Source organism: Cornus florida, unplaced genomic scaffold (genome assembly GCF_030987335.1).
Source record: "Cornus florida cultivar Cherokee Brave unplaced genomic scaffold, ASM3098733v1 CherokeeBrave_3.0.0_Hap2_Chr10, whole genome shotgun sequence".
In the NCBI taxonomy this organism is placed as follows: Eukaryota; Viridiplantae; Streptophyta; class Magnoliopsida; order Cornales; family Cornaceae; genus Cornus; species Cornus florida.
In genome coordinates this window covers 41,763,949-41,780,335 of record NW_026775580.1, presented here as the reverse complement: position 1 = coordinate 41,780,335, position 16,387 = coordinate 41,763,949, and positions in this window count along the sequence as shown.

The window sequence follows — 16,387 nt, the reverse complement described above, 5'->3', positions numbered from 1 at the left end:
AATGATTTGTTCACCATGTAGCGTTTCAAAAAGAATGTTATCTTTGTTTAGTCACACATTTCTAGTACTGAAGATGCAATTAAATTAACAATGTAAAGAGCAATGAGAAAAAAAGAAAAAAAGAAAAAAAAGATGAAGAACTAATTCGAGAATTGTAACGGACAAATTACATCTAATTGGCATCGGATAGTATGGGATCCAAAGCATCGAAGCGTAGATTCTTTGAGAGATTTATTTATTTATTTGGGTAAAATACAATGACACTACTGAGATTTGGGGGTAAAGATAGCCATATATAAGTTAGCATATTTTTGAATGATGACACTTTCTTAAGTTTGAAAAAATTAACAAAGACACCAGACAACAGTGAATTGACTTTATTACCCTTGGACACATTAAATTATTAATTTAAGCAATACAACCATTTTTTATTGACTAAAATACCCCTGAATCAAATAATTTTAAATGAGTTATCGGGAACGACCCATCTGAAAAACCCAAATTTTCTCTCTCATCACTCTCTTTTTCTTTTTCCCCTCTCAAACCCTAACCCAAACAAGCCACTACTTTACTAGTTAATCCATGGCCTCCCCCTCAAACCCACCACCAAATCCCTACACAGATGAACACTGTGGACATGAAATAGGCCACGTCACCAAAATTCAAATTAAGCTGACATCACCTTAGTGTCAACTTCAAAAGAATAAAAAAGAAAACAAAAATAACCAACACTTGGTTGATATAAGAGCTCCAGCAAAAACAACAGCCAGTCAATAAACCCATAAAGCATGGGATCTACAAACTGTCGATCGATGAGTCTTGAACCTCGATCCGACCAAAGCCATAATTGTCGATCGATGGGCTTTGAACCTCGATCTGACTAAAGTCACAACTGTCGATCGATGGGCCTAGAACCTCAATTCGACCAAAGCCATAATTGTCGATCGATGGGCCTAGACCCTCGATCTGACCAAACCAAAATGTTGATTTATGGGCCTAGAACCTCGACCCAACGAAACCACAACGGTCGATCGATGAGCCTTAAACCCTAACCCAACTAAGCCACAATCGATCAATGCGCCTTGAACCTCGATCCGATCAAGCCATAAACTGTCAGTTGATAGGCTTTGAACCTCGATCCGACCAAGTCACATCCTGTCAAAGAAAACAAACAACGAAGAGTAATGGTAGGACTCTTTGAGGCCAGTTGGAATGTAGAAGGGACTTTGGAATGGAGGATAGAAAACTAGCTAAGTCTTGTTAAGGCAGGACCCAATTTGAGGAAAAAAAGCGAAAGACAGGCTGGAGAAGCATATACACCTTTACATTTACCCTCTATTTTGGGTCATTTAAGTAAACATGCACACCTAGCAACAGAACCAAAAAAAAAAGGGATTAGAGCATTATGATCCATAAAGGAACTTAGACCCTGACTCACCTTATCCACAGGCCCAACAGATGCAACCTGAATGACCTTGGGTTATAAAAAGGTGGCAAAGGCAAAGGGATAAGGACACAAAGAATTCGGGCTCTGTCAACACTCCAGACTTCGTCTTTTATACCATCGTTTCAGTCCTCAAATTGGACTGGTTTTCTCTCCCTCAATCCACTCTTCTGTATTCCTCATATTGTTTTAGTGGTATTTCCCAGATATTTTCATTTTTAGCTTGACTCAAAAAACAAGTACATATATTTGGCGACTTCATTAGGAATATCTTAGTAAGAAGATGAATCCAGACGAGGTACACCTTCCACCAACACAGGCAGATGTATCTGCTGTTGGAGCTACCAGCGCCGGATCTCATTCATCGGCGAAGTCAAGGCATAGACCCGACACAGGTGCTATCTTAGAAGCAATGCAGAACATCAACACTCAGTTGCTGACTCGAATGAAGAGGTTTGAGGAGGCTCTCCATGCTCTTGACAAAAGAATCCCAGCTACACCGGCCACGGCTGAGCCAGAGCTTGCTCCGATCAACCAAATAGCACCTGCCGCTGTTGAGCTTTGGTGCTTCCTAAAATCCCTCCCAATAATTGGAAGTAAATTGAAAATATATGTCTGAATCAATAGTCACAGGAGCACCATGCAATCTCACAATCGCACTCACATACAACCGGCTAAGCGCCTCAACATTATCTGACACACTCATAGGTAAGAAATGAGCCAACTTGGTCAATCTGTCAACTACGACCCACACTACATCATTACCCCTCACTGACCTCGGAAGCCTCATCACAAAGTCCATGGTGACATGTTCCCACTTCTACTGTGTCACTTCTAAAGGCTAAAGTAAACCCACTGGCCTTTGGTACTCGGCCTTCACTTGCTGACAAGTAAGGCATCTAGCAACGAATTGTGCCATATCTCTCTTCATTCCTTTCCACCAATACTAACACTTCAAATTATTATACATTTTCATGCTGCCAAGATGCACACAAAACGAGAAGTACGGAACTCCCGTAAAATGTCCTCATGACAAGGCGTAAAAATAACCGTTAAGCCTTTAAACCACAAGGCTTTATCCAGACGTAAGGTCCAACCTTCGACTGTCTCACCACCCAAAATCTAAGAACAGATCACTTTTGAGTTCATCATCGTGCTTTTGTGCCTCAATGACCCGACTAACAAGTGTCGATTGGCCTAAAAGACTAAATAATGTAGCGGGCTTGTCGCTATCACTAAAATGAAACCCTATTGCTGCAATGCAATATCTTTCATCATCTTCCATCCCCGAATAATAAGGCAATCTATTTCACCACGGGACTTTCTACCTAAAGCATCTGCCACGACATTTGCCTTCCCAGGATGATATTGCAAGTCAAAATTGTAATCTTCAATAAACTTAACCCATCGCCTTTGTCTCAAATTCAAATCATTTAGCATAAAAAGGTACTTGAGATTCTTGTGATCCGAAAAAGACTTCGAATCTCTCACCATACAAGTAATGCCTCAAACTCTTCAAATCGAAAACAACTGCCACCAACTCTAAGTCATGAGTGAGGTAGCTATGCTTGTGAGTCTTCAACTGTCTAGACCTGTAAGCAACAACTCTCCCATCTTGCATCAAGACACATCCCAAACCATCGTGGGAAGTGTCACAATAAATGACATAACCCAAGCCACACTCGGGTATGATCAAAATCGGTGCCGTAGTCAATCTTGTCTTCAACTCTTAAAAAGAGGATTCACACGCTTCATTTCATATAAACTTTATACCATTTCAGGTAAGTCTCGTCATAGGTGCGGCTAGGCGAGAAAAATCCTGCACAAACCTTCGATAATATCCTACTAAGCCTAGAAAGCTCTGAATCTCGAACACATTCCTTAGACTCTCCCAATTCAAAACGGCCTCAATCTTGGAAGGATCAATTGAAACTCCTCCTCCGGAAACAACATGCCCCAAGAACTTTACTTCTGCCAACCAAATCTCGCATTTCTCATATTTAGCATACAACCGATACTCCCTCAAAATCTATAGTATTGTCCTTAAGTTCATCTCATGCTCCTCCTTTGACGGTGAATACACAAGTATGTCATCCACAAACACGATGACAAACCTATCAAGATAGGTATGGAAGGCATGATTCATTAAGTCCATAAACGTCGCCGGTGCATTTGTCAAACCAAATGGCATAACTAAGAACTCGTAAAGACTGTATCGTGTACAAAAAGTAATCCTCGAGATATCTTTTTCCTTTACCCTCAACTGGTAGTAACCGGATCTCAAATCGATCTTCGAGAAACAACAATCGCCTTTTAATTGATTGAACAAGGCATCAATCCTAGGCAATAGATACTTGTTCTTGAAGATGGCATGATTTAAATTCCTGTAATCGATGCATAACCTTAAAGAACCATCAATTCTTCTTTGCAAATAAGCTCGGTACTCCCCACGGCGAAGCACTAGGTCGAATATACCCTTTGATCTTCAAGCCATCCAACTATTTCTTTAACTCCTCCTACTTTGTCAGTGCCATACAATACGGTGCCACGGAAATGGGTATCGTACCGGGCATGAGATCAATGACAAACTTCACCTCCCTATGTGGAGGCAACTCTGTCAAGCCCTCCGGAAATACGTTCAGAAAATTGCACACAACTATCGGATACTCAACCCCGTAAAACCCATCGTTATCGGCTAAAAGATTAGCAAAAAAAAAAAATCCTGTCGATCCCGACCTCTAACACCATAATAACAGAATCGCACTGATCTCCCATAAAATAAAAACAGTCCCCGTTCGGAGTACAAACCGATACCCTACCCTTGAAGTAATCAATAAATGTCCTAAAAGATGACAACGAATCCATCCCAAGAATGACGTCAAAACACGTCATCTCGAGAAGAATAAGATCAAACTCAAGTACTCGTCCCGCGATCATAATGGTACAACCACGAAAAACTCTATCAAGAACAACTGAACCCCCAACTAGTGTATCTACATATAGTGGTTTATCCAACTGACTAACCTCTAATACCAATGCCCGTGCAAATGACAACGAAATTAAATAATACGAAGCACCAGAATCAAATAACACTTTAGCCCAGGAATAGGACACAAGAAACCTACCTTAACAATTGATAGATTGGATGATGGCTAGGCTGGGGTAGTAGCCGGAGTAATTGCATACACCCGACCCTCCCCTGGGTCCACTGACCTGAGAACCACCGGCGTGATAGCCTGACTATTGCGTAGGTGAACTAAATGAAGCTCCCTTAGCTGGTCGAGAGCCTTAAGATGCCATAGCTTGCTGTGGTGGTGGTGGTCGAAACCCTGACTGAACTGTGGCAGATTGTGTCGGCCTCTGTTGTGAACCTCCACCTCTACCAGTACCACTACCACGTCATGGACAATCTCTCTTTATATGGCCTTGCTGGCCACACCCAAAGCATCCTCCCTGAACTGACTAAGTCTATGGACACAGTGCCTTGTAGTGCCCGGGCTACTGACACTTGAAACATGTAATACCCCTAATTTTAAAAGGATAGTCTCGGCATGTTAATTTTTATTTTATTGCATTTTTATTTGTTTAATTGTTAATTTAATTTGTTTAATCGTTTATTTGCATTTATTATTTGATATTTGATTAATTTGAATTATTTAATTATTGTGTGTTATTTTCTTTAATTGTTTAGTTGTATTTTCTATTTGGAATTCTGTTTTAATGAGATTAAATTAGTTGTATTTTATGTTGGTTTTTCTATAATTAAATTAATTGTAATTGGTTAGTAACTTATATACAAGAATGGGTTTTCATTACGGTTTAGTTAATGTTTAAATTAGGTTTCAGTTTTCTTTTAGGATTCACGTGGAGGCTGACTAGAATTTAATTAGGGTTTTCAATCTCTAATTCTAAGTGGACTAGGGTTTAGAGACGTCTGTATATATATATACTATCATATGGGTTATGTCTAGGGTTTTACGACTAAAACCACGAACAGAGGATATTGAGAGGCAGAAAGGGATTTTGAGAGATAGATGGAGAGGTTCAAGGAGGATGGGACGAAGTGCTTTTGGGTTGAACCAAGAGCAACAGAGGAGTGAAGCGGCAAACTGGGAAGTGGTTAGAAATTACAGAGATGGAGGTTTAAGGTTTTGAACGAAAACCTAAAGGCAAGTTTTTATTCTATCTCTTTCCCTTAAACCTGTGTTCTGTGCATGCCTAGGTAGACTCCAGGGATTAAAATAATGCTAAAACGCATTTTTTATGCATGTTTAACAGTATGTAATTTCATTGAATTAATCTGGTTTGAGTTTACTTAAAGTTTTGAACTGAAATCCTGCTGCTGTTGTTTTATAATCTTGTGTTCAATTCATGTCATGGTTGTATAACAATGTTTTATGATTAATCTGGGACTAAGATGGAACCCCAAAACACGTAATAAAATTAGTACAAAGACTCCCAGTATTGCCGGAGGCGAGGAAGACAACAGAAAACACAGACGGGTTTCAGAGAGAGAGAGAGCAGGCTCCCAAAAGGAGGGAGCTAGCTCCCTTATCAATGGAGCCGGCTCCAAGGGACATGGAGCTAGCTCCATGCTGCAAAGACCAGGGTCCCTAAGTTAGGGAGCCAGCTCTCATGATAAAGGAGCAGGCTCCCAATTTGTGAGAGCCTGCTCTCGCCCAGTTTTGCGTACAGATGGTTTTAGGGTGTTGTTTGGATTGTGCAGGGTAATTCTAATTCATTTAAACTTCTTGGAATGTTGTTTATGACTGTTATAAACCTATAAACATATAGGGAAATAATAATTCATAAATGGATTAGGGAACGGACAGTGTGAAATTAGGGAAAAGTCCTACATATCGCACTTTGGTTGTTAAGCAACTTACATACTGAAACTTGGAGATTCTTATATATATGATTTTGTACTGTTTAATCATATTAAAACAGAGTTATAATTGCAGTGAACTACTTGAAATTTACTGTGCTTGGGTTGGATTAAATTGGGGTTTAATTTGTTATTAACCGCATTAAGTAATGAACTGTTTGGAGGATTTAGATGCCTAAATTTACTTTAGCCATTTAAATAGTTGGAACATGATTTTTAGGTACTATAATAAATGCCTAAGATCTTTATATATGTATTAACTTATATTAATGCATATTTTAGAGAATGGTTAATGAATATATAGTGTTATTTTATTAACTATGATATTTGGAGGATTGTATACACCGGTATGGGACGGTGGCATACTAGGGATGGATTAGTTCAAACACTAAGTCCTACCTATTCTGGATGAAAGTATGGATTAACCATAAAGGTTAAGTCTTACTCATGTTAGAGTCATGTCAATAAAATAATTGCATGACTTACTGGATGGATTGTTATACATATATCAAGCCAATATACCAGATGGATGATATTTTGTATTAGGAGTATATGGACTTTATATATATTTATGCTATGGTGCCATGGTATGAGCTTAAGTCCCAGGACCATGGTTAGGGTGCGTATATCGCCTAGAATGGATAACTGGACATAGGTGTTGTTCCTTGGTAGGTCTAGGTACACATGACTACATTATGTGCAATTTGCATGGTATCTCTACTCAGGCTGAGACAAACCTATTGGACTAGCGGGCGTCCTATAGTGTGCACTTATACATAAATGGACTACTCTAGATATTGTTGAGCTATTTAGGATGTATCTGCATATCGGGCCTCTGTATGGATCATAATAAAATAGGACTTGCATGTGGGCCTGACTCACTCTCTTATTTTTCAGGTGTTCGTCAGTTCTAGGGTTAGAGCTTGGTCGTGCAGAGTAGATACAGACATTCATTCCTCCTACTACGTAGGACTATTTCTTTATTTAGCTTTAGATTTTGATTACAGTTTTTCCTTTCCAATTTGGGATTTTATTAGGGGTCCACTTGAGGGATTCCCGAGTTGTCAAATTAATGGAGTTACTTTAGAGGTTTTGGATTAATGGATTATAATATTTTTATTTTGAGGATTTTTAATTAGAATTCTTTTCTGCTTTATTATTTATTTCTTATTAATTCGATTTGTATTCTGTGCTTAATTATGTATTAATTGTCTGATATCCTTCGGATTTGTGCTCGGACTTGATCACCCGTGGCTCTAGAATCTAGGGGTATCACAGTTGGTATCAGAGCACTTCAGGTTCAGTGTCTCTAGGATTCTATCGATTAAGACTTCCGCGTAGCATTTTCTCTTGATTAGTGCTTAAGTTTAGGATTCGTTGTATTCTTTTACGGTTCGGTTTATATGGTACTGATGTCTGTCTTTCTATGTTAACAGAATGGTTAACGCTAGAACTAGACAAAACAATCAGTGACGAAGGGAAGAGGCACGTAGGCAGTAAGATTTCCTATGGCGTCAGCGAATGGAGGAAGAGCAGCAAATGCCTGAGTTTCAGAATGATGATAGTCAGTTTTATGAAGAGAATGAGGGCGTTCAGCAGGCTCAGGATCAGGTCAGAGATTCAGAGTATCCTCCTCATCTCAATGACCTCATTGTTCGAGCTATAGATGCAGGAGTAATAGCTATACTTCGGAATCAACCACAGGTTCAATAGGCACCTATACCAGCACCAGTGGTTCAGACTGATAGTTGGGAAAAAGTTAGGAGTTCTTTCACAAAGGGGAGCCCACCTGAGTTCTCAGGCTCCACTGATGTGAAAGCAGCTCACCAGTGGAAATAGGGCATCGAGCGATATCTTCTCTTGCTTCAGTGCACGGAGGTTCAAAAGCAGATGCTTGCTACCTTCAAGCTAGTTAGAGTTGCACTACAGTGGTGAGAGCCAGTTACCACCGCAGAGGAGAGGATGTCATTGACTTATGAGCAGTTCAGTACTCACTTTGATGAGAAGTGTTTTCCTTACATAGTCAGGGCAGCTATGAAGACAGAGTTCCTCAGGCTGGACTAGGGAAACATGACAATGACAGAGTGTGAGCAGCAGTTCACGCGCTTATCTCTTTTTGCTCTGGAGGAGGTGGATACAGAGGAGAAGAAGCGCAATAGTTTCGTTAAGGGACTGATGTGGTTTATTAAGCGAGTTATTACAGGGAGTCCAGCCTACACTACCTATGCACAGGTGGTAGACGCCGCTTTGCAGCAGTATCAGTTGACAGTGGACTTTAGACAGGTTAAAGGTGAGAAGCAGGTGACAGAGACTCTGCTAATCAGTCAGCTGAGAAAAGGGAATGACAATGGACACCGACAGAATGACAAGGGCAAATTCCAGGGGCAGTAGCCTTGGAAGAAGCACAAGGGTGGTTTAGATGCTTACAGGAATGGGGCACCTATTCAGAGGCAGCAGACTAGGGGACCACAAGCAGGACAGGGTCAGCCACATGCTAACTGACAGAGGAGGCCATTGGTACTTTCCAGGGTAGTTGTTACACTTGTGGAGAGTATAGACATACTTCCAGGCAATATCCTAAAGCAAGATAGGGACAGGGACAACATGTGTAGCAGGGGTAGAGGGCGCCAGTACCTTTACCAGCTCCACAGGTTCCACGGATTCAGGAACAGGCATATCCAGCTTTACCAACACCGCCACAGCCTCAGGGACAGGCACCGTAGCAGCTACATTATGGCAGGGTGTACAACCCCATGCCACAGGATATGCAGGCACCTCAGGTTGTTGAGGGTAAGTTTCTTATTCATGGTTTGCATGGACGTGTTTTATTTGATATGGGTGCTACACACTCATTTGTAGCTAGATCTTTTGTTACTTTATCTGGGATGACCACGCGGATATGCGATAGACCTCGGGGGATTTCTACATCGTTAGGTAATACAACCATTCTACATGAGAATGATGGGCCTGTGACACTAGATATTGGTAGACTCAGATTTTTAGCCAATCTACTGGTCCTGGACATGCACACTTATGATGTGATACTTGGGATGGATTGGTTATCTCACTACTATGCCCAAGTTAATTGTTTTGATAGGTTCATGTGTTCACCATACCTGGTCAGGATATGTACGTCGTCGCTATGCCACATTCTAATGGGGGCAGTAGCACTTATTTGTTCCATATAGAGGAGGAAATGGAGAAGGAGGGTACTGTGTCATTGGATCGGATACCAATTGTACAGGACTTTCCGGATGTTTTTCAAGAGATTCCAGGGTTGCCACCTAGTCGTGAGATTGACTTTGTGATTGACTTAGCTCCAAGCACTACGCCTATTGCTAGAGCACTATATAGGATGGCACCAGTGGAGATGTAAGAGCTGAGGGATCAGATTCAGCAATTACTCAGCCAGGGTTTTATTCGTAGGAGTACTTCACCCTGGGGAGCACCAGTTCTGTTTGTGAAGAAGAAGGATGGCTCGCTTCGCCTGTGTATAGACTACAGGGAATTGAACAAGGTTACTGTTCGTAATAAGTACCCTTTACTCAGGATTGATGATCTTTTTGATCAGTTGAAGGGAGCTACGTACTTCTCTAAGATTGATCTGCGTTCAGGATATCATCAACTTCGGGTTAGGGAGCAAGATGTTTTTAAGACAGCGTTTCTCACTAGATATGGGTATTATGAGTTTCGTGTCATGCCGTTCGGACTGACTAATGCACCAACGGTTTTCATGGATTTGATGAATCAAGTTTTCAAGGCTTATTTAGATCAGTTTGTCATTGTCTTCATTGATGATATCTTGTTCTATTCTAGGTCGGAGGACGATCATGCTAGACATCTTCGGATAGTCTTGCCGACGCTTCGTGAGCACCAGTTATATGCCAAGTTCGAGAAGTGTGAATTTTGGTAGCGGAAGGTGAAGTTTCTGGGTCACGTAGTGTCAGAAAGGGGAATAGCGGTGGATCCAGCCAAGGTTTCAGTAGTGGTAAAGTGCGGAAAGCCTACTTCACCTACCGAAATTCGGAGTTTTCTAGGATTGGCAGGATATTATCGAAGGTTCATCCAGGGGTTCTCGAAGATAGCGGGACCACTCACTCATCTGACTAAGAAGGGTGTACGGTTTGTGTGGGATGAACACTGTCAGAAAGCTTTTGATAAGCTAAAGACCAAGTTGACTTCTGCACCAGTTCTGTCTACTCCACAGAGTGGAATAGAATATCTGGTATACACAGATGCTTCTTTGTAGGGTCTTGGATGTGTTTTGATGCAGGAGGAGCGACCGATTTTGTATGGATCTCGTAAGCTTAAGTCTCATGAGCTTAATTATCTAACACATGATTTGGAATTGGCAGCAATGGTTTTTGCCTTACGTATTTGGAGGCATTATCTGTTGGGTGAGTCCTTCAGATTATTTAGTGATCACAAGAGTCTGCAGTATCTGTTCACTCAGCGGGAGTAGAATATGAAACAGCGCAGATGGTTGAAGTTTGTAAAAGACTATCATTTCTCTATACAGTATCATCCAGGGAAAGCGAATGTGGTGGCAGATGCACTCAGTCGCCGACCCGATGCTAGTCTTTCTGTTTTATTCACTACTGAGTGGAATGCTTTGAAGACGGTGGATGAGTTAACGGATGCTTTCATGGCTTGCATGGTAGTTACACCTTTTATTATTCACCAGGTTTTCAAAGCACAACTTATGGATCAGCAGTACATTGATAAAATTACAAAGATAACTTCTAGAGAGGTCCCATTTTACTATGTTGAGACTGATGGAGGTTTGAGGTACAAATGACGGTTAGTGGTACCTTCTGCTGATGATTTGAGGAAGGATGTAATGACTGAGACTCACCACTCTGAGTTTTCTGTTCATCCAGGAGGAGACAAGATGTATCAGGATATGAAGCGGCAGTTTTGGTGGGCAGGTATGAAAAAGGACATTGCTATTTTTGTCTCTCGATGTAGTACTTGTCAGATGGTCAAGATTGATCATCAGAGGCCGCCATGAGCTCTACAACCGCTGCCAATATCGGAGTGGAAATGGGAGAGCATTTCTATGGATTTTGTGGAGGGATTGCCAAATTCTTTCAAGGATCACTATTCTATTTGGGTCATCATTGATCGATTGACTAAATCAGCCCATTTTTTGCCTATTCGCACTGACTTCACATCGGAGCAGTTGGCGCGACTTTACATTGCAGAGATTGTGAAGTTGCATGGGATTCTATTGTCAATTATATCGAACAGGGATTCAAGTTTTGTGTCAGGATTTTGGAAGAGTTTTTAGCAGGCTTTAGGTACTGAACTACATCTTAGTACTACTTATCATCCTCAGATAGATGGTCAGACCGAGAAGGTTAATCAGATCATGGAGGATATGTTGCGTTCGTGTGTCCTTGACTTCAAGGGCCACTGGGAGGATTATTTGCCACTTGTGGAGTTTGCATATAACAATAGTTTCTAAAAGACTATTGGGATGTCACCATTTGAGGCATTGTACGGTCGATCATGTCGATCGCCTGTTTGTTGGATGGAGGTTAGCGAGAGCAGATTTTTAGGTCTTGAGTTCATCAAGGATTCTTCTGAGAAGATTGTTCTTATTAGGGATCGCATGCGCACTGCCCAGAGTAGGCAGAACAGTTATGCGGATCGTCGTACTCGTGCGCTGGAGTTTCAGGTTGGGGATCAGGTTCTACTCAAGGTGTCTCCTATGAAGGGTGTAATGCGTTTTGGGAAGAAAGGGAAATTGTCTCTGCGATTTGTCGGTCCATTCATGATTACGGAACGAGTTGGAACTGTCGTTTATCGGTTGTCACTTTCGGATAATTTGGATCGCGTACACAACATGTTTCATGTTTCCATGTTGCGGAAATTTCTGCAAGATGAGGATCGGTATCAGCATATCGATGTTGGGGAGATTGAGTTGCAGCCGGATCCAACTTATTTGGAGCCACCGTGTCGTATTGTCGATTGTCGGGATCAAATCATTCGTAATAAGGTTATCCCTTTGGTGCGTGTTCAGTGGAGTCATCACAATGAGGCTAAGTCTACTTGGGAACGGGATGATGTCATTCGCTCGTAGTTTCCTGATATATTGGAAGAAGTTAAAAGCGAATTCCGAGGACAGAATTCCTTTTATTAGGGGTGAAGAATGTAATACCCCTAATTTTAAAAGGATAGTCTCGGCATGTTAATTTTTATTTTATTGCATTTTTATTTGTTTAATTGTTAATTTAATTTGTTTAATCGTTTATTTACATTTATTATTTGATATTTGATTTATTTAAATTATTTAATTATTGTGTGTTATTTTCTTTAATTGTTTACTTGTATTTTCTATTTGGAATTCACCTAGTTTAATGAGATTAAATTAGTTGTATTTTATGTTGGTTTTTCTATAATTGGTTAGTAACTTATATACGTGAATGGGTTTTCATTACGGTTTAGTTAATGTTTAAATTAGGTTTCAGTTTTCTTTTAGGATTCAAGTGGAGGCCGACTAGAATTTAATTAGGGTTTTCAATCTCTAATTCTAAGTGGACTAGGGTTTAGAGACGTCTGTATATATATACTATCATATGGGTTCTATCTAGGGTTTTACGACTAAAACCACGAAAAGAGGATATTGAGAGGCAGAGAGGGATTTTGAGAGATAGACGGAGAGGTTCAAGGAGGACGGGATGGAGTGCTTTTGGGTTGAATAAGAGCAACAGAGGAGTGAAACGACAAACTGGGAAGTGGTCGGAAATTACAGAGACGGAGGTTTAAAGTCTTGAACGGAAACCTAAAGGCAAGTCTCTATTCCATCTCTTTCCCTTAAACCTGTGTTCAGTGCATGCCTAGGTAGACTCCAAGGATTAAACTAATGCTAAAACACATCTTTTATGCATTTTTAACAGTATGTAATTTCATTGAATTAATCTGGTTTGAGTTTGCTTAAAGTTTTAAATTGAAATCCTGTCGCCGTTGTTTTAGAATCTTGTGTTCAATTCATGTCATGGTTGTATAACAATGTTTTATGATTAAACTGGGACTAAGATGGAACCCTAAAAAACATAATAAAATTAGTACAGAGACTCCCAGTATTGTCGGAGGCAAGGAAGACAACAGAAAACACAGACGGGCTTTAGAGAGAGAGAGAGCAGGTGTTGTTGGTTTCCTTGATGGAGTCGCCACAACCAACAAAGCTTGAGAGTTGTGTGTGTTTAGGAGGTGGCCAAGTTTTACATTTATAAAAAGCCACTACTACCTTTCTCTATATAAAATATAGATAGGGCGAGTAGGGATCGTCCCAAGGGATTTGATGGTGTATCGAATTGTGAACTATGGTAATTAGGGTTAGTAGGTCGAGTGATCACACAATTGGTTGGTTGGTTGATTAAGCTAAATTGAATTCAACTAAATAAAATAATATGAGGTAAACAAGAGAGAGAGAGGTCTTGGGGTGTAGAGATCACCACCAAGCAATACTTTTCTATACTACTAACAAGTGATCAATTGAGGGTAATGGATGTGTTGCAATATGATATGGGTGTGTGTGCATTAGGTTGATTCAATTGGCAAGGATGACAAATCAAGCAAGTATTGTCTAAACATCATGTGAAGAGCACAATATATCTAAGCAATAGAGCATATATTGTCTAGACAACATGGGGATAGCACAATAGATCAAAACAAGTCATTAATCATTCATTAAGCTCACAATCCACATGCAACACAATATTAGAGGAATATGCCATTTGGACTCACAAGCATGGAACATCAAACATCAAGAGTAGATTGTCCTCCCATCTAACATTATACTAACACTACACTAAATCTACACTACTAGCATGAAAATAAAGCTATCTAGACTAGGGGAGAGGCACAAACCATCAATAATAGGCATAAACCATCAAATGAACCAAAATAGCATTCATTAAGTACATCATCTTGATAATCTCTAGATCTATAGCATCAATACACATAGACATGCATCAAAAACACTAAATCTAGAGATAAGCACATGAATATCCTACTTTAGCATACATAGACATATAGGTAGCATAGAATAGTCAATTGGAAGCATTAAACCATACAAACCATGAAATAATTAAGATTTATATATACATGAATATCAAGATGTATCATACAACACTAATCTCTCAATAATACACAAGATTAGAGTATAGAAAGCATGCTTGGGGCTAACTCTAGCCCCAAGAAGATGTCTAGCCACTCATGGTAGTGATGATCCAACCCTCAAGGGCTAACTCCATGGCTGCTCCTTGTTGGTGAAGATCTCCTCCAATGGTTGCTCTAGCTTCCTCCCTTCTTCCTCTCCAAGAATAGCCTCCAAGATGATTTTCAATGTGTGACAAGAGACTCTAGACTCCTCTCCAAAAAGTGTATCATATTCCTTATATAGGTAGGTCAAATACACCCTATGATGAGCTGTGGTCGTGCAAGGCATATTCTCCAATGATTGGGTGAAGGACGGAATAAATGAGCTGGACTTTAACTTTTTCTCGCTGGAGGAAGTTTGATCGATCGAACCTTAACTTGGATCGATCGAAGATGGGTTCGATTGATCGAACTGCATCTTGGATCGATCGAAGTGGTCTGACTCCTCCGGATAAGGACAAGGCTGAGATATTTTGAAGATATTTATGGGGAAAAGGACAAAAGTGGTTGGTAGGCGTACAGCTGTAGATAAGATAAATCATTTGAATAGGACAAAATAGGGTTCGATCGATCGAAGGTGATGTTGGATCGATCGAACTTGGAATTTCAGCAAAGGCCAAGGTTGGATCTATCAAGAAGTACTGTGATCGATCATAGATGTTCGATCGATCGAACTCTAAGTTGGATCGATCGAACTTTTCAGCTGCACAACTTTGATTCCTTTTTGCTCCTTGCTTTCTCCACTTTGCTCCCTCCTTTGGTTTATCTCAGGATTGCTTCAATTAAGCTCTTATTTGGCTGAGTTAGCTCAATTTTGGGATTAGTGCCTGAAAATATAAATAACACGTAATAAGTCTAAAACGGTAAAGTAAGATAGATAAAGGTACTAAAATGCTTAAGCTTAACGGGTTTAAATGCGCACTTTTCAGTGCTCATCACACCCCCAAACTTAAATATTGCTAGTCCCTAGCAATGAACTAAGAAGTAAAGGAATGAAATGAACAACTAAACAAGTATAAACTGGAAAGCAAGTAAAATGATAACACCATTTTCGCAGGGAACACGATTGCATTTAGCATATGCAACAAGCCTTTTAAACTCCTAGGTTACCCCTAGTGGACGAGTAAAGTCTCGTGAGGGTTTCCAGAAATGGTACCCACAAACATTAAGCTCATTCTTTCAAAAGAGGCACCAATATTGCAAACAAGCATTGGGAGAAAACTACCTCAAGTATGCAATTTTTCAATCGTTTCTAAGCAATCTCCCAAAATTTCAATATCAAGCAAGCAAGCATGGTCCTCCACACATCAAGAAAATGATCATGAAAATCAAAACAAGTCTAGAATCCATGTGAGAGGTCCGGCATCAAGTGTGTTGCTATCTTAGCCAACTAGAGAAGTAATCACATCCTTACCCTCAAACTAGCACACAAATCTAGTACCGATCATCAAGATAAGAGAGTGGACCTTTTATTAAAGCTTTATTGTTCTAGGTGCGCTTATTCTTTTCACTCTATTTTTTTTATTTATTTTTTTATTTTTTTATTTTTTATTGAGGATCAAAGATGGAAGTATTGTGCAATGTGTTGATCTCTTAAGCTTTCTAGAAGATTCATGTAGCGAGCCTTAGGTCAATGACTCCCAAACCAGATGGCTTTAGGGCATTAGGTGTTAAGACACCCCTACGGACTTACAAACTCAAATCAACTAGGCTACAAATCAAGACAACAACCATCTAATCATTTCCTACTTCTCACCTTTTAGGAGAAGTCCTCACTTTTATTGCTTTTTGCAACTTCTTCTTCTTCTTCTTTTTTTTTTTTTTTTTTTTAATTCAATTATTAACCTAGAGTTTGGGCCCTCCACCTTTCGGCGCGAGAAGTTCACTGCTTA